Source organism: Ambystoma mexicanum, chromosome 5q (assembly GCF_040938575.1).
Source record: "Ambystoma mexicanum isolate Mex_15411 chromosome 5q, UKY_AmexF1_1, whole genome shotgun sequence".
In the NCBI taxonomy this organism is placed as follows: domain Eukaryota; kingdom Metazoa; phylum Chordata; class Amphibia; order Caudata; family Ambystomatidae; genus Ambystoma; species Ambystoma mexicanum.
Window position 1 is genome coordinate 698592995 of NC_090933.1, and position 27643 is coordinate 698620637.

Genomic DNA, 27643 nt, shown 5'->3' on the forward strand with positions numbered 1-27643 from the left:
ACATGCTAATATTTACAATGCTATCCAAGTGTGGACATGCAAATATTTCCAATTCAATCTAGATGCGACGCAGGCTAGTGTTCACAATTCTATTTAAGTTTGGACATGCTAATATTTACATTTCTATATAAGTGTGGACATGCTAATATTTACATTTCTGTCTGAGTGTGGACATGCTAATATTTACAATGATATCTAAGTGTGGACATGCTAATATTTACAATTCCATCTAGATGCGACGCAGGCTAGTGTTCACAATTCTATCTAAGTGTGGACATGCTAATATTTACAATTCTATCTAAGTGTGAACATGCTAATATTTACAATGCTATCCAAGTGTGGACATGCTACTTTTTCCGAATTCTATCTAGATGCGACGCAGGCTAGTGTTCACAATTTTATCTAAGTTTAGTTATGCTAATATTTACAATTCTATCTAAGTGTGGACATGCTAATATTTACAATGCTATCCAAGTGTGGACATGCTACTATTTCCAATTCTATCTAGATGCGACGCAGGCTAGTGTTCACAATTCTAAGTGTGGACATGCTAATATTTACAATGCTATCTGAGTGTGGACATGCTAATATTTACAATTCCATCTAGATACGACGCAGGCTAGTGGTCACAATTCTATCCAAGTGTGGACATGCTAATATTTACAATTCTATCTATGTGTGGACATGCTAATATTTACAATGCTATCCAAGTGTGGACATGCTAATATTTCCAATTCTATCTAGATGCGATGCAGGCTAGTGTTCACAATTCTATCTAAGTGTGGACATGCTAATATTTAGAATTCTGTCTGAGTGTGGAAATGCTAATGTTTACAATGCTATCTAAGTGTGGACATGCTAATATTTACATTGCTATCCAAGTGTGGACATGCTAATATTTACATTGCTATCCAAGTGTGGACATGCTAATATTTCCAATTCTATCTAGATGCGACGCAGGCTAGTGTTCACAATTCTGACTAAGTGTGGATATGCTAATATTTACACTGCTATCTAAGTGTGGACATGCTAATATTTACAATTCCATCTAGATGCGACGCAGGCTAGTGTTCACATTTCTATCTAAGTGCGGACATGCTAATGTTTACAATGCTATCCAAATTTGGACATGCTAATATTTACAATTCTATCTAAGTGTGGACATGCTAATATTTACAATGCTATCTAAGTGTGGACATGCTAATATTTACAATTCCATCTAGATGCGATGCAGGCTAGTGTTCACATTTCTATCTAAGTGTGGACATGCTAATGTTTACAATGCTATCCAAGTGTGGACATGCTAATATTTACAATTCTATCTAAGTGTGGACATGCTAATATTTACAATGCTATCCAAGTGTGGACATGCTAATATTTACAATTTTATCTAGATGCGACGCAGGCTAGTGTTCACAATTCTATCTAAGTGTGGACATGCTAATATTTACAATTATATCTATGTGTGGACATGCTAATATTTACATTGCTATCCAAGCGTGGACATGCTAATATTTCCAATTCTATCTAGATGCGATGCAGGCTAGTGTTCACAATTCTATCTAAGTGTGGACATGCTAATATTTACAATTCTGTCTGAGTGTGGACATGCTAATATTTACAATGCTATCTAAGTGTGGACATGCTTATATTTACAATTCCATCTAGATGCGACGCAGGCTAGTGTTCACAATTCTATCTAAGTGTGGACATGCTAATATTTACAATGCTATCTAAGTGTGAACATGCTAATATTTACAATGCTATCCAAGTGTGGACATGCTACTATTTCCAATTCTATCTAGATGCGACGCAGGCTAGTGTTCACAATTCTGACTAAGTGTGGACATGCTAATATTTACACTGCTATCTAAGTGTGGACATGCTAATATTTACAATTCCATCTAGATGCGACGCAGGCTAGTGTTCACATTTCTATCTAAGTGCGGACATGCTAATGTTTACAATGCTATCCAAGTGTGGAAATGCTAATGTTTACAATGCTATCTAAGTGTGGACATGCTAATATTTACATTGCTATCCAAGTGTGGACATGCTAATATTTACATTGCTATCCAAGTGTGGACATGCTAATATTTCCAATTTTATCTAGATGCGACGCAGGCTAGTGTTCACAATTCTGACTAAGTGTGGACATGCTAATATTTACACTGCTATCTAAGTGTGGACATGCTAATATTTACAATTCCATCTAGATGCGACGCAGGCTAGTGTTCACATTTCTATCTAAGTGCGGACATGCTAATGTTTACAATGCTATCCAAGTGTGGACATGCCAATATTTACAATTCTATCTAAGTGTGGACATGCTAATATTTACAATGCTATCTAAGTGTGGACATGCTAATATTTACAATTCCATCTAGATGCGACGCAGGCTAGTGTTCACATTTCTATCTAAGTGTGGACATTCTAATGTTTACAATGCTATCCAAGTGTGGACATGCTAATATTTACAATTCTATCTAAGTGTGGACATGCTAATATTTACAATGCTATCCAAGTGTGGACATGCTAATATTTACAATTTTATCTAGATGCGATGCAGGCTAGTGTTCACAATTCTATCTAAGTGTGGACATGCTAATATTTACAATTCTATCCATGTGTGGACATGCTAATATTTACAATGCTATCCAAGCGTGGACATGCTAATATTTCCAATTCTATCTAGATGCGATGCAGGCTAGTGTTCACAATTCTATCTAAGTGTGGACATGCTAATATTTACAATTCTGTCTGAGTGTGGACATGCTAATATTTACAATGCTATCTAAGTGTGGACATGCTAATATTTACAATTCCATCTAGATGCGACGCAGGCTAGTGTTCACAATTCTATCTAAGTGTGGACATGCTAATATTTACAATGCTATCTAAGTGTGAACATGCTAATATTTACAATGCTATCCAAGTGTGGACATGCTACTATTTCCAATTCTATCTAGATGCGACGCAGGCTAGTGTTCACAATTCTATTTAAGTGTGGACATGCTAATATTTACAATTCTATATAAGTGTGGACATGCTAATATTTACATTTCTGTCTGAGTGTGGACATGCTAATATTTACAATGATATCTAAGTGTGGACATGCTAATATTTATAATTCCATCTAGATGCAACGCAGGCTAGTGTTCACAATTCTATCTAAGTGTGGACATGCTAATATTTACAATTCTATCTAAGGGTGAACATGCTAATTTTTACAATGCTATCCAAGTGTGGACATGCTACTATTTCCAATTCTATCTAGATGCGACGCAGGCTACTGTTCACAATTCTATCCAAGTGTGGACATGCTAATATTTACAATTCTATCTATGTGTGGACATGCTAATATTTACAATGCTATCCAAGTGTGGACATGCTAATATTTACAATTCTATCTAGATGCGATGCCGGCTAGTGTTCACAATTCTATCTAAGTGTGGACATGCTAATATTTACAATGCTATCTAAGTGTGGACATGCTAATATTTACAATTCCATCTAGATGCGACGCAGGCTAGTGTTCACATTTCTATCTAAGTGTGGACATGCTTATGTTTACAATGCTATCCAACTGTGGACATGCTAATATTTACAATTCTATCTCAATGCGATGCATACTAGTGTTCACAATTCTATCTAAGTGTGGACATGCTAATATTTACAATTCTATCTAAGTGTGGACATGCTAATATTTACAATGCTATCCAAATGTGGACATGCTAATATTTACAATTCTATCTAGATGCGACGCAGGCTAGTGTTCACAATTCTATCTAAGTGTGGACATGCTAATATTTACAATTCTATCTATGTGTGGACATGCTAATATTTACAATGCTATCCAAGCGTGGACATGCTGATATTTCCAATTCTATCTAGATGCGATGCAGGCTAGTGTTCACAATTCTATCTAAGTGTGGACATGCTAATATTTACAATTCTGTCTGAGTGTGGACATGCTAATATTTACAATGCTACCTAAGTGTGGACATGCTAATATTTACATTTCTGTCTGAGTGTGGACATGCTAATATTTACAATTATATCTAAGTGTGGACTTGCTAATATTTACAATTCCATCTAGATGCGACGCAGGCTAGTGTTCACAATTCTATCCAAGTGTGGACATGCTAATATTTCCAATTCTATCTAGATGCGACGCAGGCTAGTGTTCACAATTCTATCCAAGTGTGGACATGCTAATATTTACAATTCTATCTATGTGTGGACATGCTAATATTTACAATGCTATCCAAGTGTGGACATGCTAATATTTCCAATTCTATCTAGATGCGATGCAGGCTAGTGTTCACAATTCTATCCAAGTGTGGACATGCTAATATTTACAATTCTATCCAAGTCTGGACATGCTAATATTTACAATTCTATCTATGTGTGGACATGCTAATATTTACATTGCTATCCAAGTGTGGACATGCTAATATTTACATTGCTATCCAAGTGTGGACATGCTAATATTTCCAATTCTATCTAGATGCGACGCAGGCTAGTGTTCACAATTCTATCTAAGTGTGGACATGCTAATATTTACAATGCTATCTAAGTGTGGACATGCTAATATTTACAATTCCATCTACATGCGACGCAGGCTAGTGTTCACATTTCTATCTAAGTGTGGACATGCTAATGTTTACAATGCTATCCAACTGTGGACATGCTAATATTTACAATTCTATCTCAATGCGACGCAGACTAGTGTTCACAATTCTATCTAAGTGTGGACTAGCTAATATTTACAATTCTATCTAAGTGTGGACATGCTAATATTTACAATGCTATCTCAGTGTGGACATGCGAATATTTACAATGCTATCCAAGTGTGGACATGCTAATATTTCCAATTCTATCTAGATGCGATGCAGGCTAGTGTTCACAATTCTATCTAAGTGTGGACATGCTAATATTTACAATGCTATCCAAGTGTGGACATGCAAATATTTCCAATTCAATCTAGATGCGACGCAGGCTAGTGTTCACAATTCTATTTAAGTTTGGACATGCTAATATTTACATTTCTATATAAGTGTGGACATGCTAATATTTACATTTCTGTCTGAGTGTGGACATGCTAATATTTACAATGATATCTAAGTGTGGACATGCTAATATTTACAATTCCATCTAGATGTGACGCAGGCTAGTGTTCACAATTCTATCTAAGTGTGGACATGCTAATATTTACAATTCTATCTAAGTGTGAATATGCTAATATTTACAATGCTATCCAAGTGTGGACATGCTACTATTTCCAATGCTATCTAGATGCGACGCAGGCTAGTGTTCACAATTTTATCTAAGTTTAGTTATGCTAATATTTACAATTCTATCTAAGTGTGGACATGCTAATATTTACAATGCTTTCCAAGTGTGGACATGCTAATATTTTCAATTCTATCTAGATGCGACGCAGGCTAGTGTTCACAATTCTATCTAATTGTGGACATGCTAATATTTATAATTCTATCTAAGTGTGGACATGCTAATATTTACAATTCTATCTAAGTGTGAACATGCTAATATTTACAATGCTATCCAAGTGTGGACATGATACTATTTCCAATTCTATCTAGATGCGACGCAGGCTAGTGTTCACAATTCTATCTAAGTGTGGACATGCTAATATTTACATTGCTATCCAAGTGTGGACATGCTAATATTTACATTGCTATCCAAGTGTGGACATGCTAATATTTCCAATTCTATCTAGATGCGACGCAGGCTAGTGTTCACAATTCTATCTAAGTGTGGACATGCTAATATTTACAATTCTATATAAGTGTGGACATGCTAATATTTACATTTCTGTGTGAGTGTGGACATGCTAATATTTACAATGATATCTAAGTGTGGACATGCTGATATTTACAATTCCATTTAGATGCAACGCAGGCTAGTGTTCACAATTCTATCTAAGTGTGGACATGCTAATATTTACAATTCTATCTATGTGTGGACATGCTAATATTTACAATGCTATCCAAGTGTAGACATGCTAATATTTGCAATTCTATCTAGATGCGACGTAGGCCAGTGTTCACAATTCTATCTAAGTGTGGACATGCTAATATTTACAATTCTATCTAAGTGTGGACATGCTAATATTTACAATTCTGTCTGAGTGTGGACATGCTAATATTTACAATGCTATCTAAGTGTGGACATGCTAATATTTACATTGCTATCCAAGTGTGAACATGCTAATATTTACATTGCTATCCAAGTGTGGGCATGCTAATATTTCCAATTCTATCTAGATGCGACGCAGGCTAGTGTTCACAATTTTATCTAAGTGTGGACATGCTAATATTTACAATGCTATCTAAGTGTGGACATGCTAATATTTACAATTCCATCTAGATGTGACACAGGCTAGTGTTCACATTTCTATCTAAGTGTGGACATGCTAATGTTTACAATGCTATCCAAGTGTGGACATGCTAATATTTACAATTCTATCTAAATGCGACGCAGACTAGTGTTCACAATTCTATCTAAGTGGGGACATGCTAATATTTACAATTCTATTAAGTGTGGACATGCTAATATTTACAATTCTATCTATGTGTGGACATGCTAATATTTACAATGCTATCCAAGCGTGGACATGCTGATATTTCCAATTCTATCTAGATGCGATGCAGGCTAGTGTTCACAATTCTATCTAAGTGTGGACATGCTAATATTTACAATTCTGTCTGAGTTTGGACATGCTAATATTTACAATGCTATCTAAGTGTGGACATGCTAATATTTACAATTCCATCTAGATGCGACGCAGGCTAGTGTTCACAATTCTATCTAAGTGTAGACATGCTAATATTTACAATTCTATCTAAGTGTGGACATGCTAATATTTACAATGCTATCCAAGTGTGGACATGCAAATATTTCCAATTCAATCTAGATGCGACGAAGGCTAGTGTTCACAATTCTATTTAAGTTTGGACATGCTAATATTTACATTTCTATATAAGTGTGGACATGCTAATATTTACATTTCTGTCTGAGTGTGGACATGCTAATATTTACAATGATATCTAAGTGTGGACATGCTAATATTTACAATTCCATCTAGATGCGACGCAGGCTAGTGTTCACAATTCTATCTAAGTGTGGACATGCTAATATTTACAATTCTATCTAAGTGTGAATATGCTAATATTTACAATGCTATCCAAGTGTGGACATGCTACTATTTCCAATTCTATCTAGATGCGACGCAGGCTAGTGTTCACAATTTTATCTAAGTTTAGTTATGCTAATATTTACAATTCTATCTAAGTGTGGACATGCTAATATTTACAATGCTATCCAAGTGTGGACATGCTACTATTTCCAATTCTATCTAGATGCGACGCAGGCTAGTGTTCACAATTCTATCTAAGTGTGGACATGCTAATATTTACAATTCTATCTAAGTGTGGACATGCTAATATTTACAATTCCATCTAGATGCGACGCAGGCTAGTGTTCACATTTCTATCTAAGTGTGGACATGCTAATGTTTACAATGCTATCCAACTGTGGACATGCTAATATTTACAATTCTATCTCAATGCGACGCATACTAGTGTTCACAATTCTATCTAAGTGTGGACATGCTAATATTTACAATTCTATCTAAGTGTGAATATGCTAATATTTACAATGCTATCCAAGTGTGGACATGCTACTATTTCCAATTCTATCTAGATGCGACGCAGGCTAGTGTTCACAATTTTATCTAAGTTTAGTTATGCTAATATTTACAATTCTATCTAAGTGTGGGCATGCTAATATTTACAATGCTATCCAAGTGTGGACATGCTACTATTTCCAATTCTATCTGGATGCGACGCAGGCTAGTGTTCACAATTCTAAGTGTGGACATGCTAATATTTACAATGCTATCTGAGTGTGGACATGCTAATATTTACAATTCCATCTAGATACGACGCAGGCTAGTGGTCACAATTCTATCCAAGTGTGGACATGCTAATATTTACAATTCTATCTATGTGTGGACATGCTAATATTTACAATGCTATCCAAGTGTGGACATGCTAATATTTCCAATTCTATCTAGATGCGATGCAGGCTAGTGTTCACAATTCTATCTAAGTGTGGACATGCTAATATTTAGAATTCTGTCTGAGTGTGGAAATGCTAATGTTTACAATGCTATCTAAGTGTGGACATGCTAATATTTACATTGCTATCCAAGTGTGGACATGCTAATATTTACATTGCTATCCAAGTGTGGACATGCTAATATTTCCATTTCTATCTAGATGCGACGCAGGCTAGTGTTCACAATTCTGACTAAGTGTGGACATGCTAATATTTACACTGCTATCTAAGTGTGGACATGCTAATATTTACAATTCCATCTAGATGCGACGCAGGCTAGTGTTCACATTTCTATCTAAGTGCGGACATGCTAATGTTTACAATGCTATCCAAGTGTGGACATGCTAATATTTACAATTCTATCTAAATGTGACGCAGACTAGTGTTCACAATTCTATCTAAGTGTGGACATGCTAATATTTACAATTCTATCTAAGTGTGGACATGCTAATATTTACAATGCTATCCAAGTGTGGACATGCTAATATTTACAATTCTATCTAGATGCGACGCAGGCTAGTGTTCACAATTCTATCTACGTGTGGACATGCTAATATTTACAATTCTATCTATGTGTGGACATGCTAATATTTACAATGCTATCCAAGCGTGGACATGCTAATATTTCCAATTCTATCTAGATGCGATGCAGGCTAGTGTTCACAATTCTATCTAAGTGTGGACATGCTAATATTTACAATTCTGTCTATGTGTGGACATGCTAATATTTACAATGCTATCTAAGTGTGGAAATGCTAATGTTTACAATTCCATCTAGATGCGACGCAGGCTAGTGTTCACAATTCTATCTAAGTGTGGACATGCTAATATTTACAATGCTATCTAAGTGTGAACATGCTAATATTTACAATGCTATCCAAGTGTGGACATGCTACTATTTCCAATTCTATCTAGATGCGACGCAGGCTAGTGTTCACAATTCTATCTAAGTTTAGACATGCTAATATTTACAATTCTATCTAAGTGTGGACATGCTAATATTTACAATGCTATCTAAGTGTGAACATGCTAATATTTACAATGCTATCCAAGTGTGGACATGCTACTATTTCCAATTCTATCTAGATGCGACGCAGGCTGGTGTTCACAATTCTATCTAAGTTTAGACATGCTAATATTTACAATTCTATCTAAGTGTGGACATGCTAATATTTACAATGCTATCCAAGTGTGGACATGCTACTATTTCCAATTCTATCTAGATGCGACGCAGGCTAGTGTTCACAATTTTATCTAAGTTTAGACATGCTAATATTTACAATTCTATCTAAGTGTGGACATGCTAATGTTTACAATGCTATCCAAGTGTGGACATGCTAATATTTACAATTCTATCTAAATGCGACGCAGACTAGTGTTCACAATTCTATCTAAGTGTGGACATGCTAATATTTACAATTCTATCTAAGTGTGGACATGCTAATATTTACAATGCTATCCAAGTGTGGACATGCTAATATTTACAATTCTATCTAGATGCGACGCAGGCTAGTGTTCACAATTCTATCTAAGTGTGGACATGCTAATATTTACAATTCTATCTATGTGTGGACATGCTAATATTTACAATGCTATCCAAGCGTGGACATGCTAATATTTCCAATTCTATCTAGATGCGATGCAGGCTAGTGTTCACAATTCTATCTAAGTGTGGACATGCTAATATTTACAATTCTGTCTAAGTGTGGACATGCGAATATTTACAATGCTATCTAAGTGTGGACATGCTAATATTTACATTTCTGTCTGAGTGTGGACATGCTAATATTTACAATGATATCTAAGTGTGGACATGCTAATATTTACAATTCCATCTAGATGCGACGCAGGCTAGTGTTCACAATTCTATCTAAGTGTGGACATGCTAATGTTTACAATTCTATCTAAGTGTGAACATGCTAATATTTACAATGCTATCCAAGTGTGGACATGCTACTATTTCCAATTCTATCTAGATGCGACGCAGGCTAGTGTTCACAATTCTATCTAAGTTTAGACATGCTAATATTTACAATTCTATCTAAGTGTGGACATGCTAATGTTTACAATGCTATCCAAGTGTGGACATGCTAATATTTACAATTCTATCTAGATGCGACGCAGGCTAGTGTTCACAATTCTATTTAAGTGTGGACATGCTAATATTTACAATTCTATGTAAGTGTGGACATGCTAATATTTACAATGCTATCCAAGTGTGGACATGCTAATATTTACAATGCTATCCAAGTGTGGACATGCAAATATTTCCAATTCAATCTAGATGCGACTCAGGCTAGTGTTCACAATTCTATTTAAGTGTGGACATGCTAATATTTACAATTCTATGTAAGTGTGGACATGCTAATATTTACATTTCTGTCTGAGTGTGGACATGCTAATATTTACAATGATATCTAAGTGTGGACATGCTAATATTTACAATTCCATCTAGATGCAACGCAGGCTAGTGTTCACAATTCTATCTAAGTGTGGACATGCTAATATTTACAATTCTATCTAAGTGTGGACATGCTAATATTTACAATTCCATCTAGATGCGACGCAGGCTAGTGTTCACATTTCTATCTAAGTGTGGACATGCTAATGTTTACAATGCTATCCAACTGTGGACATGCTAATATTTACAATTCTATCTCAATGCGACGCATACTAGTGTTCACAATTCTATCTAAGTGTGGACATGCTAATATTTACAATTCTATCTAAGTGTGAATATGCTAATATTTACAATGCTATCCAAGTGTGGACATGCTACTATTTCCAATTCTATCTAGATGCGACGCAGGCTAGTGTTCACAATTTTATCTAAGTTTAGTTATGCTAATATTTACAATTCTATCTAAGTGTGGACATGCTAATATTTACAATGCTATCCAAGTGTGGACATGCTAATATTTCCAATTCTATCTAGATGCGATGCAGGCTAGTGTTCACAATTCTATCTAAGTGTGGACATGCTAATATTTAGAATTCTGTCTGAGTGTGGAAATGCTAATGTTTACAATGCTATCTAAGTGTGGACATGCTAATATTTACATTGCTATCCAAGTGTGGACATGCTAATATTTACATTGCTATCCAAGTGTGGACATGATAATATTTCCAATTCTATCTAGATGCGACGCAGGCTAGTGTTCACAATTCTGACTAAGTGTGGACATGCTAATATTTACACTGCTATCTAAGTGTGGACATGCTAATATTTACAATTCCATCTAGATGCGACGCAGGCTAGTGTTCACATTTCTATCTAAGTGCGGACATGCTAATGTTTACAATGCTATCCAAGTGTGGACATGCTAATATTTACAATTCTATCTAAATGCGACGCAGACTAGTGTTCACAATTCTATCTAAGTGTGGACATGCTAATATTTACAATTCTATCCAAGTGTGGACATGCTAATATTTACAATTCTATCTATGTGTGGACATGCTAATATTTACAATGCTATCCAAGCGTGGACATGCTAATATTTCCAATTCTATCTAGATACGATGCAGGCTAGTGTTCACAATTCTATCTAAGTGTGGACATGCTAATATTTACAATTCTGTCTGAGTGTGGACATGCTAATATTTACAATGCTATCTAAGTGTGGACATGCTAATATTTACAATTCCATCTAGATGCGATGCAGGCTAGTGTTCACAATTCTATCTAAGTGTAGACATGCTAATATTTACAATTCTATCTAAGTGTGGACATGCTAATATTTACAATGCTATCCAAGTGTGGACATGCTAATATTTACAATGCTATCCAAGTGTGGACATGCAAATATTTCCAATTCAATCTAGATGCGACGCAGGCTAGTGTTCACAATTCTATTTAAGTTTGGACATGCTAATATTTACATTTCTATATAAGTGTGGACATGCTAATATTTACATTTCTGTCTGAGTGTGGACATGCTAATATTTACAATGATATCTAAGTGTGGACATGCTAATATTTACAATTCCATCTAGATGCGACGCAGGCTAGTGTTCACAATTCTATCTAAGTGTGGACATGCTAATATTTACAATTCTATCTAAGTGTGAACATGCTAATATTTACAATGCTATCCAAGTGTGGACATGCTACTATTTCCGAATTCTATCTAGATGCGACGCAGGCTAGTGTTCACAATTTAATCTAAGTTTAGTTATGCTAATATTTACAATTCTATCTAAGTGTGGACATGCTAATATTTACAATGCTATCCAAGTGTGGACATGCTACTATTTCCAATTCTATCTAGATGCGACGCAGGCTAGTGTTCACAATTCTAAGTGTGGACATGCTAATATTTACAATGCTATCTGAGTGTGGACATTCTAATATTTACAATTCCATCTAGATACGACGCAGGCTAGTGGTCACAATTCTATCCAAGTGTGGACATGCTAATATTTACAATTCTATCTATGTGTGGACATGCTAATATTTACAATGCTATCCAAGTGTGGACATGCTAATATTTCCAATTCTATCTAGATGCGATGCAGGCTAGTGTTCACAATTCTATCTAAGTGTGGACATGCTAATATTTAGAATTCTGTCTGAGTGTGGAAATGCTAATGTTTACAATGCTATCTAAGTGTGGACATGCTAATATTTACATTGCTATCCAAGTGTGGACATGCTAATATTTACATTGCTATCCAAGTGTGGACATGCTAATATTTCCAATTCTATCTAGATGCGACGCAGGCTAGTGTTCACAATTCTGACTAAGTGTGGATATGCTAATATTTACACTGCTATCTAAGTGTGGACATGCTAATATTTACAATTCCATCTAGATGCGACGCAGGCTAGTGTTCACATTTCTATCTAAGTGCGGACATGCTAATGTTTACAATGCTATCCAAGTTTGGACATGCTAATATTTACAATTCTATCTAAGTGTGGACATGCTAATATTTACAATGCTATCTAAGTGTGGACATGCTAATATTTACAATTCCATCTAGATGCGATGCAGGCTAGTGTTCACATTTCTATCTAAGTGTGGACATGCTAATGTTTACAATGCTATCCAAGTGTGGACATGCTAATATTTACAATTCTATCTAAGTGTGGACATGCTAATATTTACAATGCTATCCAAGTGTGGACATGCTAATATTTACAATTTTATCTAGATGCGACGCAGGCTAGTGTTCACAATTCTATCTAAGTGTGGACATGCTAATATTTACAATTCTATCTATGTGTGGACATGCTAATATTTACATTGCTATCCAAGCGTGGACATGCTAATATTTCCAATTCTATCTAGATGCGATGCAGGCTAGTGTTCACAATTCTATCTAAGTGTGGACATGCTAATATTTACAATTCTGTCTGAGTGTGGACATGCTAATATTTACAATGCTATCTAAGTGTGGACATGCTAATATTTACAATTCTATCTATGTGTGGACATGCTAATATTTACAATGCTATCCAAGTGTGGACATGCTAATATTTCCAATTCTATCTAGATGCGATGCAGGCTAGTGTTCACAATTCTATCTAAGTGTGGACATGCTAATATTTAGAATTCTGTCTGAGTGTGGAAATGCTAATGTTTACAATGCTATCTAAGTGTGGACATGCTAATATTTACATTGCTATCCAAGTGTGGACATGCTAATATTTACATTGCTATCCAAGTGTGGACATGCTAATATTTCCAATTCTATCTAGATGCGACGCAGGCTAGTGTTCACAATTCTGACTAAGTGTGGATATGCTAATATTTACACTGCTATCTAAGTGTGGACATGCTAATATTTACAATTCCATCTAGATGCGACGCAGGCTAGTGTTCACATTTCTATCTAAGTGCGGACATGCTAATGTTTACAATGCTATCCAAGTTTGGACATGCTAATATTTACAATTCTATCTAAGTGTGGACATGCTAATATTTACAATGCTATCTAAGTGTGGACATGCTAATATTTACAATTCCATCTAGATGCGATGCAGGCTAGTGTTCACATTTCTATCTAAGTGTGGACATGCTAATGTTTACAATGCTATCCAAGTGTGGACATGCTAATATTTACAATTCTATCTAAGTGTGGACATGCTAATATTTACAATGCTATCCAAGTGTGGACATGCTAATATTTACAATTCTATCTATGTGTGGACATGCTAATATTTACATTGCTATCCAAGCGTGGACATGCTAATATTTCCAATTCTATCTAGATGCGATGCAGGCTAGTGTTCACAATTCTATCTAAGTGTGGACATGCTAATATTTACAATTCTGTCTGAGTGTGGACATGCTAATATTTACAATGCTATCTAAGTGTGAACATGCTAATATTTACAATGCTATCCAAGTGTGGACATGCTACTATTTCCAATTCTATCTAGATGCGACGCAGGCTAGTGTTCACAATTCTGACTAAGTGTGGACATGCTAATATTTACACTGCTATCTAAGTGTGGACATGCTAATATTTACAATTCCATCTAGATGCGACGCAGGCTAGTGTTCACATTTCTATCTAAGTGCGGACATGCTAATGTTTACAATGCTATCCAAGTGTGGAAATGCTAATGTTTACAATGCTATCTAAGTGTGGACATGCTAATATTTACATTGCTATCCAAATGTGGACATGATAATATTTACATTGCTATCCAAGTGTGGACATGCTAATATTTCCAATTTTATCTAGATGCGACGCAGGCTAGTGTTCACAATTCTGACTAAGTGTGGACATGCTAATATTTACACTGCTATCTAAGTGTGGACATGCTAATATTTACAATTCCATCTAGATGCGACGCAGGCTAGTGTTCACATTTCTATCTAAGTGCGGACATGCTAATGTTTACAATGCTATCCAAGTGTGGACATGCTAATATTTACAATTCTATCTAAGTGTGGACATGCTAATATTTACAATGCTATCTAAGTGTGGACATGCTAATATTTACAATTCCATCTAGATGCGACGCAGGCTAGTGTTCACATTTCTATCTAAGTGTGGACATTCTAATGTTTACAATGCTATCCAAGTGTGGACATGCTAATATTTACAATTCTATCTAAGTGTGGACATGCTAATATTTACAATGCTATCCAAGTGTGGACATGCTAATATTTACAATTTTATCTAGATGCGATGCAGGCTAGTGTTCACAATTCTATCTAAGTGTGGACATGCTAATATTTACAATTCTATCCATGTGTGGACATGCTAATATTTACAATGCTATCCAAGCGTGGACATGCTAATATTTCCAATTCTATCTAGATGCGATGCAGGCTAGTGTTCACAATTCTATCTAAGTGTGGACATGCTAATATTTACAATTCTGTCTGAGTGTGGACATGCTAATATTTACAATGCTATCTAAGTGTGGACATGCTAATATTTACAATTCCATCTAGATGCGACGCAGGCTAGTGTTCACAATTCTATCTAAGTGTGGACATGCTAATATTTACAATGCTATCTAAGTGTGAACATGCTAATATTTACAATGCTATCCAAGTGTGGACATGCTACTATTTCCAATTCTATCTAGATGCGACGCAGGCTAGTGTTCACAATTCTATTTAAGTGTGGACATGCTAATATTTACAATTCTATATAAGTGTGGACATGCTAATATTTACATTTCTGTCTGAGTGTGGACATGCTAATATTTACAATGATATCTAAGTGTGGACATGCTAATATTTATAATTCCATCTGGATGCAACGCAGGCTAGTGTTCACAATTCTATCTAAGTGTGGACATGCTAATATTTACAATTCTATCTAAGGGTGAACATGCTAATTTTTACAATGCTATCCAAGTGTGGACATGCTACTATTTCCAATTCTATCTAGATGCGACGCAGGCTACTGTTCACAATTCTATCCAAGTGTGGACATGCTAATATTTACAATTCTATCTATGTGTGGACATGCTAATATTTACAATGCTATCCAAGTGTGGACATGCTAATATTTACAATTCTATCTAGATGCGATGCCGGCTAGTGTTCACAATTCTATCTAAGTGTGGACATGCTAATATTTACAATGCTATCTAAGTGTGGACATGCTAATATTTACAATTCCATCTAGATGCGACGTATGCTAGTGTTCACATTTCTATCTAAGTGTGGACATGCTTATGTTTACAATGCTATCCAACTGTGGACATGCTAATATTTACAATTCTATCTCAATGCGACGCATACTAGTGTTCACAATTCTATCTAAGTGTGGACATGCTAATATTTACAATTCTATCTAAGTGTGGACATGCTAATATTTACAATGCTATCCAAATGTGGACATGCTAATATTTACAATTCTATCTAGATGCGACGCAGGCTAGTGTTCACAATTCTATCTAAGTGTGGACATGCTAATATTTACAATTCTATCTATGTGTGGACATGCTAATATTTACAATGCTATCCAAGCGTGGACATGCTAATATTTCCAATTCTATCTAGATGCGATGCAGGCTAGTGTTCACAATTCTATCTAAGTGTGGACATGCTAATATTTACAATTCTGTCTGAGTGTGGACATGCTAATATTTACAATGCTACCTAAGTGTGGACATGCTAATATTTACATTTCTGTCTGAGTGTGGACATGCTAATATTTACAATTATATCTAAGTGTGGACTTGCTAATATTTACAATTCCATCTAGATGCGACGCAGGCTAGTGTTCACAATTCTATCCAAGTGTGGACATGCTAATATTTCCAATTCTATCTAGATGCGACGCAGGCTAGTGTTCACAATTCTATCCAAGTGTGGACATGCTAATATTTACAATTCTATCTATGTGTGGACATGCTAATATTTACAATGCTATCCAAGTGTGGACATGCTAATATTTCCAATTCTATCTAGATGCGATGCAGGCTAGTGTTCACAATTCTATCCAAGTGTGGACATGCTAATATTTACAATTCTATCCAAGTCTGGACATCCTAATATTTACAATTCTATCTATGTGTGGACATGCTAATATTTACATTGCTATCCAAGTGTGGACATGCTAATATTTACATTGCTATCCAAGTGTGGACATGCTAATATTTCCAATTCTATCTAAATGCGACGCAGGCTAGTGTTCACAATTCTATCTAAGTGTGGACATGCTAATATTTACAATGCTATCTAAGTGTGGACATGCTAATATTTACAATTCCATCTAGATGCGACGCAGGCTAGTGTTCACATTTCTATCTAAGTGTGGACATGCTAATGTTTACAATGCTATCCAACTGTGGACATGCTAATATTTACAATTCTATCTCAATGCGACGCAGACTAGTGTTCACAATTCTATCTAAGTGTGGACATGCTAATATTTACAATTCTATCTAAGTGTGGACATGCTAATATTTACAATGCTATCTGAGTGTGGACATGCGAATATTTACAATTCCATCTAGATGCGACGCAGGCTAGTGTTCACAATTCTATCCAAGTGTGGACATGCTAATATTTACAATTCTATCTATGTGTGGACATGCTAATATTTACAATGCTATCCAAGCGTGGACATGCTAATATTTCCAATTCTATCTAGATGCGATGCAGGCTAGTGTTCACAATTCTATCTAAGTGTGGACATGCTAATATTTACAATGCTATCCAAGTGTGGACATGCAAATATTTCCAATTCAATCTAGATGCGACGCAGGCTAGTGTTCACAATTCTATTTAAGTTTGGACATGCTAATATTTACATTTCTATATAAGTGTGGACATGCTAATATTTACAATGATATCTAAGTGTGGACATGCTAATATTTACAATTCCATCTAGATGCGACACAGGCTAGTGTTCACAATTCTATCTAAGTGTGGACATGCTAATATTTACAATTCTATCTAAGTGTGAATATGCTAATATTTACAATGCTATCCAAGTGTGGACATGCTACTATTTCCAATTCTATCTAGATGCGACGCAGGCTAGTGTTCACAATTTTATCTAAGTTTAGTTATGCTAATATTTACAATTCTATCTAAGTGTGGACATGCTAATATTTACAATGCTTTCCAAGTGTGGACATGCTAATATTTTCAATTCTATCTAGATGCGACGCAGGCTAGTGTTCACAATTCTATCTAATTGTGGACATGCTAATATTTATAATTCTATCTAAGTGTGGACATGCTAATATTTACAATTCTATCTAAGTGTGAACATGCTAATATTTACAATGCTATCCAAGTGTGGACATGATACTATTTCCAATTCTATCTAGATGCGACGCAGGCTAGTGTTCACAATTCTATCTAAGTGTAGACATGCTAATATTTACAATTCTATCTAAGTGTGGACATGCTAATATTTACATTGCTATCCAAGTGTGGACATGCTAATATTTACATTGCTATCCAATTCCAATTCTATCTAGATGCGACGCAGGCTAGTGTTCACAATTCTATCTAAGTGTGGACATGCTAATATTTACAATTCTATATAAGTGTGGACATGCTAATATTTACATTTCTGTGTGAGTGTGGACATGCTAATATTTACAATGATATCTAAGTGTGGACATGCTGATATTTACAATTCCATTTAGATGCAACGCAGGCTAGTGTTCACAATTCTATCTAAGTGTGGACATGCTAATATTTACAATTCTATCTATGTGTGGACATGCTAATATTTACAATGCTATCCAAGTGTAGACATGCTAATATTTGCAATTCTATCTAGATGCGACGTAGGCCAGTGTTCACAATTCTATCTAAGTGTGGACATGCTAATATTTACAATTCTATCTAAGTGTGGACATGCTAATATTTACAATTCTGTCTGAGTGTGGACATGCTAATATTTACAATGCTATCTAAGTGTGGACATGCTAATATTTACATTGCTATCCAAGTGTGAACATGCTAATATTTACATTGCTATCCAAGTGTGGGCATGCTAATATTTCCAATTCTATCTAGATGCGACGCAGGCTAGTGTTCACAATTTTATCTAAGTGTGGACATGCTAATATTTACAATGCTATCTAAGTGTGGACATGCTAATATTTACAATTCCATCTAGATGCGACACAGGCTAGTGTTCACATTTCTATCTAAGTGTGGACATGCTAATGTTTACAATGCTATCCAAGTGTGGACATGCTAATATTTACAATTCTATCTAAATGCGACGCAGACTAGTGTTCACAATTCTATCTAAGTGTGGACATGCTAATATTTACAATTCTATCTATGTGTGGACATGCTAATATTTACAATGCTATCCAAGCGTGGACATGCTGATATTTCCAATTCTATCTAGATGCGATGCAGGCTAGTGTTCACAATTCTATCTAAGTGTGGACATGCTAATATTTACAATTCTGTCTGAGTTTGGACATGCTAATATTTACAATGCTATCTAAGTGTGGACATGCTAATATTTACAATTCCATCTAGATGCGACGCAGGCTAGTGTTCACAATTCTATCTAAGTGTAGACATGCTAATATTTACAATTCTATCTAAGTGTGGACATGCTAATATTTACAATGCTATCCAAGTGTGGACATGCAAATATTTCCAATTCAATCTAGATGCGACGCAGGCTAGTGTTCACAATTCTATTTAAGTTTGGACATGCTAATATTTACATTTCTATATAAGTGTGGACATGCTAATATTTACATTTCTGTCTGAGTGTGGACATGATAATATTTACAATGATATCAAAGTGTGGACATGCTAATATTTACAATTCCATCTAGATGCGACGCAGGCTAGTGTTCACAATTCTATCTAAGTGTGGACATGCTAATATTTACAATTCTATCTAAGTGTGAATATGCTAATATTTACAATGCTATCCAAGTGTGGACATGCTACTATTTCCAATTCTATCTAGATGCGACGCAGGCTAGTGTTCACAATTTTATCTAAGTTTAGTTATGCTAATATTTACAATTCTATCTAAGTGTGGACATGCTAATATTTACAATGCTATCCAAGTGTGGACATGCTACTATTTCCAATTCTATCTAGATGCGACGCAGGCTAGTGTTCACAATTCTAAGTGTGGACATGCTAATATTTACAATGCTATCTGAGTGTGGACATGCTAATATTTACAATTCCATCTAGATACGACGCAGGCTAGTGGTCACAATTCTATCCAAGTGTGGACATGCTAATATTTACAATTCTATCTATGTGTGGACATGCTAATATTTACAATGCTATCCAAGTGTGGACATGCTAATATTTCCAATTCTATCTAGATGCGATGCAGGCTAGTGTTCACAATTCTATCTAAGTGTGGACATGCTAATATTTAGAATTCTGTCTGAGTGTGGAAATGCTAATATTTACAATGCTATCTAAGTGTGGACATGCTAATATTTACATTGCTATCCAAGTGTGGACATGCTAATATTTACATTGCTATCCAAGTGTGGACATGCTAATATTTCCATTTCTATCTAGATGCGACGCAGGCTAGTGTTCACAATTCTGACTAAGTGTGGACATGCTAATATTTACACTGCTATCTAAGTGTGGACATGCTAATATTTACAATTCCATCTAGATGCGACGCAGGCTAGTGTTCACATTTCTATCTAAGTGCGGACATGCTAATGTTTACAATGCTATCCAAGTGTGGACATGCTAATATTTACAATTCTATCTAAATGTGACGCAGACTAGTGTTCACAATTCTATCTAAGTGTGGACATGCTAATATTTACAATTCTATCTAAGTGTGGACATGCTAATATTTACAATGCTATCCAAGTGTGGACATGCTAATATTTACAATTCTATCTAGATGCGACGCAGGCTAGTGTTCACAATTCTATCTACGTGTGGACATGCTAATATTTACAATTCTATCTATGTGTGGACATGCTAATATTTACAATGCTATCCAAGCGTGGACATGCTAATATTTCCAATTCTATCTAGATGCGATGCAGGCTAGTGTTCACAATTCTATCTAAGTGTGGACATGCTAATATTTACAATTCTGTCTATGTGTGGACATGCTAATATTTACAATGCTATCTAAGTGTGGAAATGCTAATATTTACAATTCCATCTAGATGCGATGCAGGCTAGTGTTCACAATTCTATCTAAGTGTGGACATGCTAATATTTACAATGCTATCTAAGTGTGGACATGCTAATATTTACAATGCTATCCAAGCGTGGACATGCTAATATTTCCAATTCTATCTAGATGCGATGCAGGCTAGTGTTCACAATTCTATCTAAGTGTGGACATGCTAATATTTACAATTCTGTCTAAGTGTGGACATGCGAATATTTACAATGCTATCTAAGTGTGGACATGCTAATATTTACATTTCTGTCTGAGTGTGGACATGCTAATATTTACAATGATATCTAAGTGTGGACATGCTAATATTTACAATTCCATCTAGATGCGACGCAGGCTAGTGTTCACAATTCTATCTAAGTGTGGACATGCTAATGTTTACAATTCTATCTAAGTGTGAACATGCTAATATTTACAATGCTATCCAAGTGTGGACATGCTACTATTTCCAATTCTATCTAGATGCGACGCAGGCTAGTGTTCACAATTCTATCTAAGTTTAGACATGCTAATATTTACAATTCTATCTAAGTGTGGACATGCTAATGTTTACAATGCTATCCAAGTGTGGACATGCTAATATTTACAATTCTATCTAGATGCGACGCAGGCTAGTGTTCACAATTCTATTTAAGTGTGGACATGCTAATATTTACAATTCTATGTAAGTGTGGACATGCTAATATTTACAATGCTATCCAAGTGTGGACATGCTAATATTTACAATGCTATCCAAGTGTGGACATGCAAATATTTCCAATTCAATCTAGATGCGACTCAGGCTAGTGTTCACAATTCTATTTAAGTGTGGACATGCTAATATTTACAATTCTATGTAAGTGTGGACATGCTAATATTTACATTTCTGTCTGAGTGTGGACATGCTAATATTTACAATGATATCTAAGTGTGGACATGCTAATATTTACAATTCCATCTAGATGCAACGCAGGCTAGTGTTCACAATTCTATCTAAGTGTGGACATGCTAATATTTACAATTCTATCTAAGTGTGGACATGCTAATATTTACAATTCCATCTAGATGCGACGCAGGCTAGTGTTCACATTTCTATCTAAGTGTGGACATGCTAATGTTTACAATGCTATCCAACTGTGGACATGCTAATATTTACAATTCTATCTCAATGCGACGCATACTAGTGTTCACAATTCTATCTAAGTGTGGACATGCTAATATTTACAATTCTATCTAAGTGTGGACATGCTAATATTTACAATGCTATCCAAGTGTGGACATGCTAATATTTACAATTCTATCTAGATGCGACGCAGGCTAGTGTTCACAATTCTATCTAAGTGTGGACATGCTAATATTTACAATTCTATCTATGTGTGGACATGCTAATATTTACAATGCTATCCAAGCGTGGACATGCTAATATTTCCAATTCTATCTAGATGCGATGCAGGCTAGTGTTCACAATTCTATCTAAGTGTGGACATGCTAATATTTACAATTCTGTCTGAGTGTGGACATGCTAATATTTACAATGCTACCTAAGTGTGGACATGCTAATATTTACATTTCTGTCTGAGTGTGGACATGCTAATATTTACAATTATATCTAAGTGTGGACTTGCTAATATTTACAATTCCATCTAGATGCGAAGCAGGCTAGTGTTCACAATTCTATCCAAGTGTGGACATGCTAATATTTACAATTCTATCTATGTGTGGACATGCTAATATTTACAATGCTATCCAAGTGTGGACATGCTAATATTTCCAATTCTATCTAGATGCGACGCAGGCTAGTGTTCACAATTCTATCCAAGTGTGGACATGCTAATATTTACAATTCTATCTATGTGTGGACATGCTAATATTTACAATGCTATCCAAGTGTGGACATGCTAATATTTCCAATTCTATCTAGATGCGATGCAGGCTAGTGTTCACAATTCTATCCAAGTGTGGACATGCTAATATTTACAATTCTATCCAAGTCTGGACATGGTAATATTTACAATTCTATCTATGTGTGGACATGCTAATATTTACATTGCTATCCAAGTGTGGACATGCTAATATTTACATTGCTATCCAAGTGTGGACATGCTAATATTTCCAATTCTATCTAGATGCGACGCAGGCCAGTGTTCACAATTCTATCTAAGTGTGGACATGCTAATATTTACAATGCTATCTAAGTGTGGACATGCTAATATTTACAATTCCATCTAGATGCGACGCAGGCTAGTGTTCACATTTCTATCTAAGTGTGGACATGCTAATGTTTACAATGCTATCCAACTGTGGACATGCTAATATTTACAATTCTATCTCAATGCGACGCAGACTAGTGTTCACAATTCTATCTAAGTGTGGACATGCTAATATTTACAATTCTATCTAAGTGTGGACATGCTAATATTTACAATGCTATCCAAGTGTGGACATGCTAATATTTACAATTCTATCTAGATGCGACGCAGGCTAGTGTTCACAATTCTATCTAAGTGTGGACATGCTAATATTTACAATTCTATCTATGTGTGGACATGCTAATATTTACAATGCTATCCAAGCGTGGACATGCTAATATTTACAATTCTATCTAGATGCGATGCAGGCTAGTGTTCACAATTCTATCTAAGTGTGGACATGCTAATATTTACAATTCTGTCTGAGTGTGGACATGCTAATATTTACAATGCTACCTAAGTGTGGACATGCTAATATTTACATTTCTGTCTGAGTGTGGACATGCTAATATTTACAATTATATCGAAGTGTGGACTTGCTAATATTTACAATTCCATCTAGATGCGACGCAGGCTTGTGTTCACAATTCTATCTAAGTGTGGACATGCTAATATTTACAATTCTATCTAAGTGTGAACATGCTAATATTTACAATGCTATCCAAGTGTGGACATTCTACTATTTCCAATTCTATCTAGATGCGACGCAGTCTAGTGTTCACAATTTTGTCTAAGTTTAGACATGCTAATATTTACAATTCTATCTAAGTGTGGACATGCTAATATTTACAATGCTCTCCAAGTGTGGACATGCTACTATTTCCAATTCTATCTAGATGCGACGCAGGCTAGTGTTCACAATTCTAAGTGTGGACATGCTAATATTTACAATGCTATCTGAGTGTGGACATGCTAATATTTACAATTCCATCTAGATGCGACGCAGGCTAGTGTTCACAATTCTATCCAAGTGTGGACATGCTAATATTTACATTTCTATCTATGTGTGGACATGCTAATATTTACAATGCTATCCAAGTGTGGACATGCTAATATTTCCAATTCTATCTAGAAGCGATGCAGGCTAGTGTTCACAATTCTATCCAAGTGTGGACATGCTAATATTTACAATTCTATCCAAGTCTGGACATGCTAATATTTACAATTCTATCTATGTGTGGACATGCTAATATTTACATTGCTATCCAAGTGTGGACATGCTAATATTTACATTGCTATCCAAGTGTGGACATGCTAATATTTCCAATTCTATCTAGATGCGACGCAGGCTAGTGTTCACAATTCTATCTAAGTGTGGACATGCTAATATTTACAATGCTATCTAAGTGTGGACATGCTAATATTTACAATTCCATCTAGATGTGACGCAGGCTAGTGTTCACATTTCTATCTAAGTGTGGACATGCTAATGTTTACAATGCTATCCAAGTGTGGACATGCTAATATTTACAATTCTATCTAAATGCGACGCAGACTAGTGTTCACAATTCTATCTAAGTGTGGACATGCTAATATTTACAATTCTATCTAAGTGTGGACATGCTAATATTTACAATGCTATCCAAGTGTGGACATGCAAATATTTCCAATCCAATCTAGATGCGACGCAGGCTAGTGTTCACAATTCTATTTAAGTGTGGACATGCTAATATTTATATTTCTATATAAGTGTGGACATGCTAATATTTACATTTCTGTCTGAGTGTGGACATGCTAATATTTACAATGATATCTAAGTGTGGACATGCTAATATTTACAATTCCATCTAGATGCGACGCAGGCTAGTGTTCACAATTTTATCTAAGTTTAGACATGCTAATATTTACAATTCTATCTAAGTGTGGACATGCTAATATTTGCAATGCTATCCAAGTGTGGACATGCTACTATTTCCAATTCTATCTAGATGCGACACAGGCTAGTGTTCACAATTCTAAGTGTGGACATGCTAATATTTACAATGCTATCTGAGTGTGGACATGCTAATATTTACAATTCCATCTAGAGGCGACGCAGGCTAGTGTTCACAATTCTATCCAAGTGTGGACATGCTAATATTTACAATTCTATCTATGTGTGGACATGCTAATATTTACAATGCTATCCAAGTGTGGACATGCTAATATTTCCAATTCTATCTAGATGCGATGCAGGCTAGTGTTCACAATTCTATCTAAGTGTGGACATGCTAATATTTACAATTCTATCTAGATGCGACGCAGGCTAGTGTTCACAATTCTATCTAAGTGTGGACATGCTAATATTTACAATGCTATCTAAGTGTGGACATGCTAATATTTACATTGCTATCCAAGTGTGAACATGCTAATATTTACATTGCTATCCAAGTGTGGGCATGCTAATATTTCCAATTCTATCTAGATGCGACGCAGGCTAGTGTTCACAATTTTATCTAAGTGTGGACATGCTAATATTTACAATGCTATCTAAGTGTGGACATGCTAATATTTACAATTCCATCTAGATGCGACACAGGCTAGTGTTCACATTTCTATCTAAGTGTGGACATGCTAATGTTTACAATGCTATCCAAGTGTGGACATGCTAATATTTACAATTCTATCTAAATGCGACGCAGACTAGTGTTCACAATTCTATCTAAGTGTGGACATGCTAATATTTACAATTCTATCCAAGTGTGGACATGCTAATATTTACAATTCTATCTATGTGTGGACATGCTAATATTTACAATGCTATCCAAGCGTGGACATGCTAATATTTCCAATTCTATCTAGATGCGATGCAGGCTAGTGTTCACAATTCTATCTAGGTGTGGACATGCTAATATTTATAATTCTGTCTGAGTGTGGACATGCTAATATTTACAATGCTATCTAAGTGTGGACATGCTAATATTTACAATTCCATCTAGATGCGACGCAGGCTAGTGTTCACAATTCTATTTAAGTTTGGACATGCTAATATTTACATTTCTATCTAAGTGTAGACATGCTAATATTTACAATTCTATCTAAGTGTGGACATGCTAATATTTACAATGCTATCCAAGTGTGGACATGCAAATATTTCCTATTCAATCTAGATGCGACGCAGGCTAGTGTTCACAATTCTATTTAAGTTTGGACATGCTAATATTTACATTTCTATATAAGTGTGGACATGCTAATATTTACATTTCTGTCTGAGTGTGGACATGCTAATATTTACAATGATATCTAAGTGTGGACATGCTAATATTTACAATTCCATCTAGATGCGACGCAGGCTAGTGTTCACAATTCTATCTAAGTGTGGACATGCTAATATTTACAATTCTATCTAAGTGTGAACATGCTAATATTTACAATGCTATCCAAGTGTGGACATGCTACTATTTCCAATTCTATCTAGATGCGACGCAGGCTAGTGTTCACAATTTTATCTAAGTTTAGTTATGCTAATATTTACAATTCTATCTAAGTGTGGACATGCTAATATTTACAATGCTATCCAAGTGTGGACATGCTACTATTTCCAATTCTATCTGGATGCGACGCAGGCTAGTGTTCACAATTCTAAGTGTGGACATGCTAATATTTACAATGCTATCTGAGTGTGGACATGCTAATATTTACAATTCCATCTAGATACGACGCAGGCTAGTGGTCACAATTCTATCCAAGTGTGGACATGCTAATATTTACAATTCTATCTATGTGTGGACATGCTAATATTTACAATGCTATCCAAGTGTGGACATGCTAATATTTCCAATTCTATCTAGATGCGATGCAGGCTAGTGTTCACAATTCTATCTAAGTGTGGACATGCTAATATTTAGAATTCTGTCTGAGTGTGGAAATGCTAATGTTTACAATGCTATCTAAGTGTGGACATGCTAATATTTACATTGCTATCCAAGTGTGGACATGCTAATATTTACATTGCTATCCAAGTGTGGACATGATAATATTTCCAATTCTATCTAGATGCGACGCAGGCTAGTGTTCACAATTCTGACTAAGTGTGGACATGCTAATATTTACACTGCTATCTAAGTGTGGACATGCTAATATTTACAATTCCATCTAGATGCGACGCAGGCTAGTGTTCACATTTCTATCTAAGTGCGGACATGCTAATGTTTACAATGCTATCCAAGTGTGGACATGCTAATATTTACAATTCT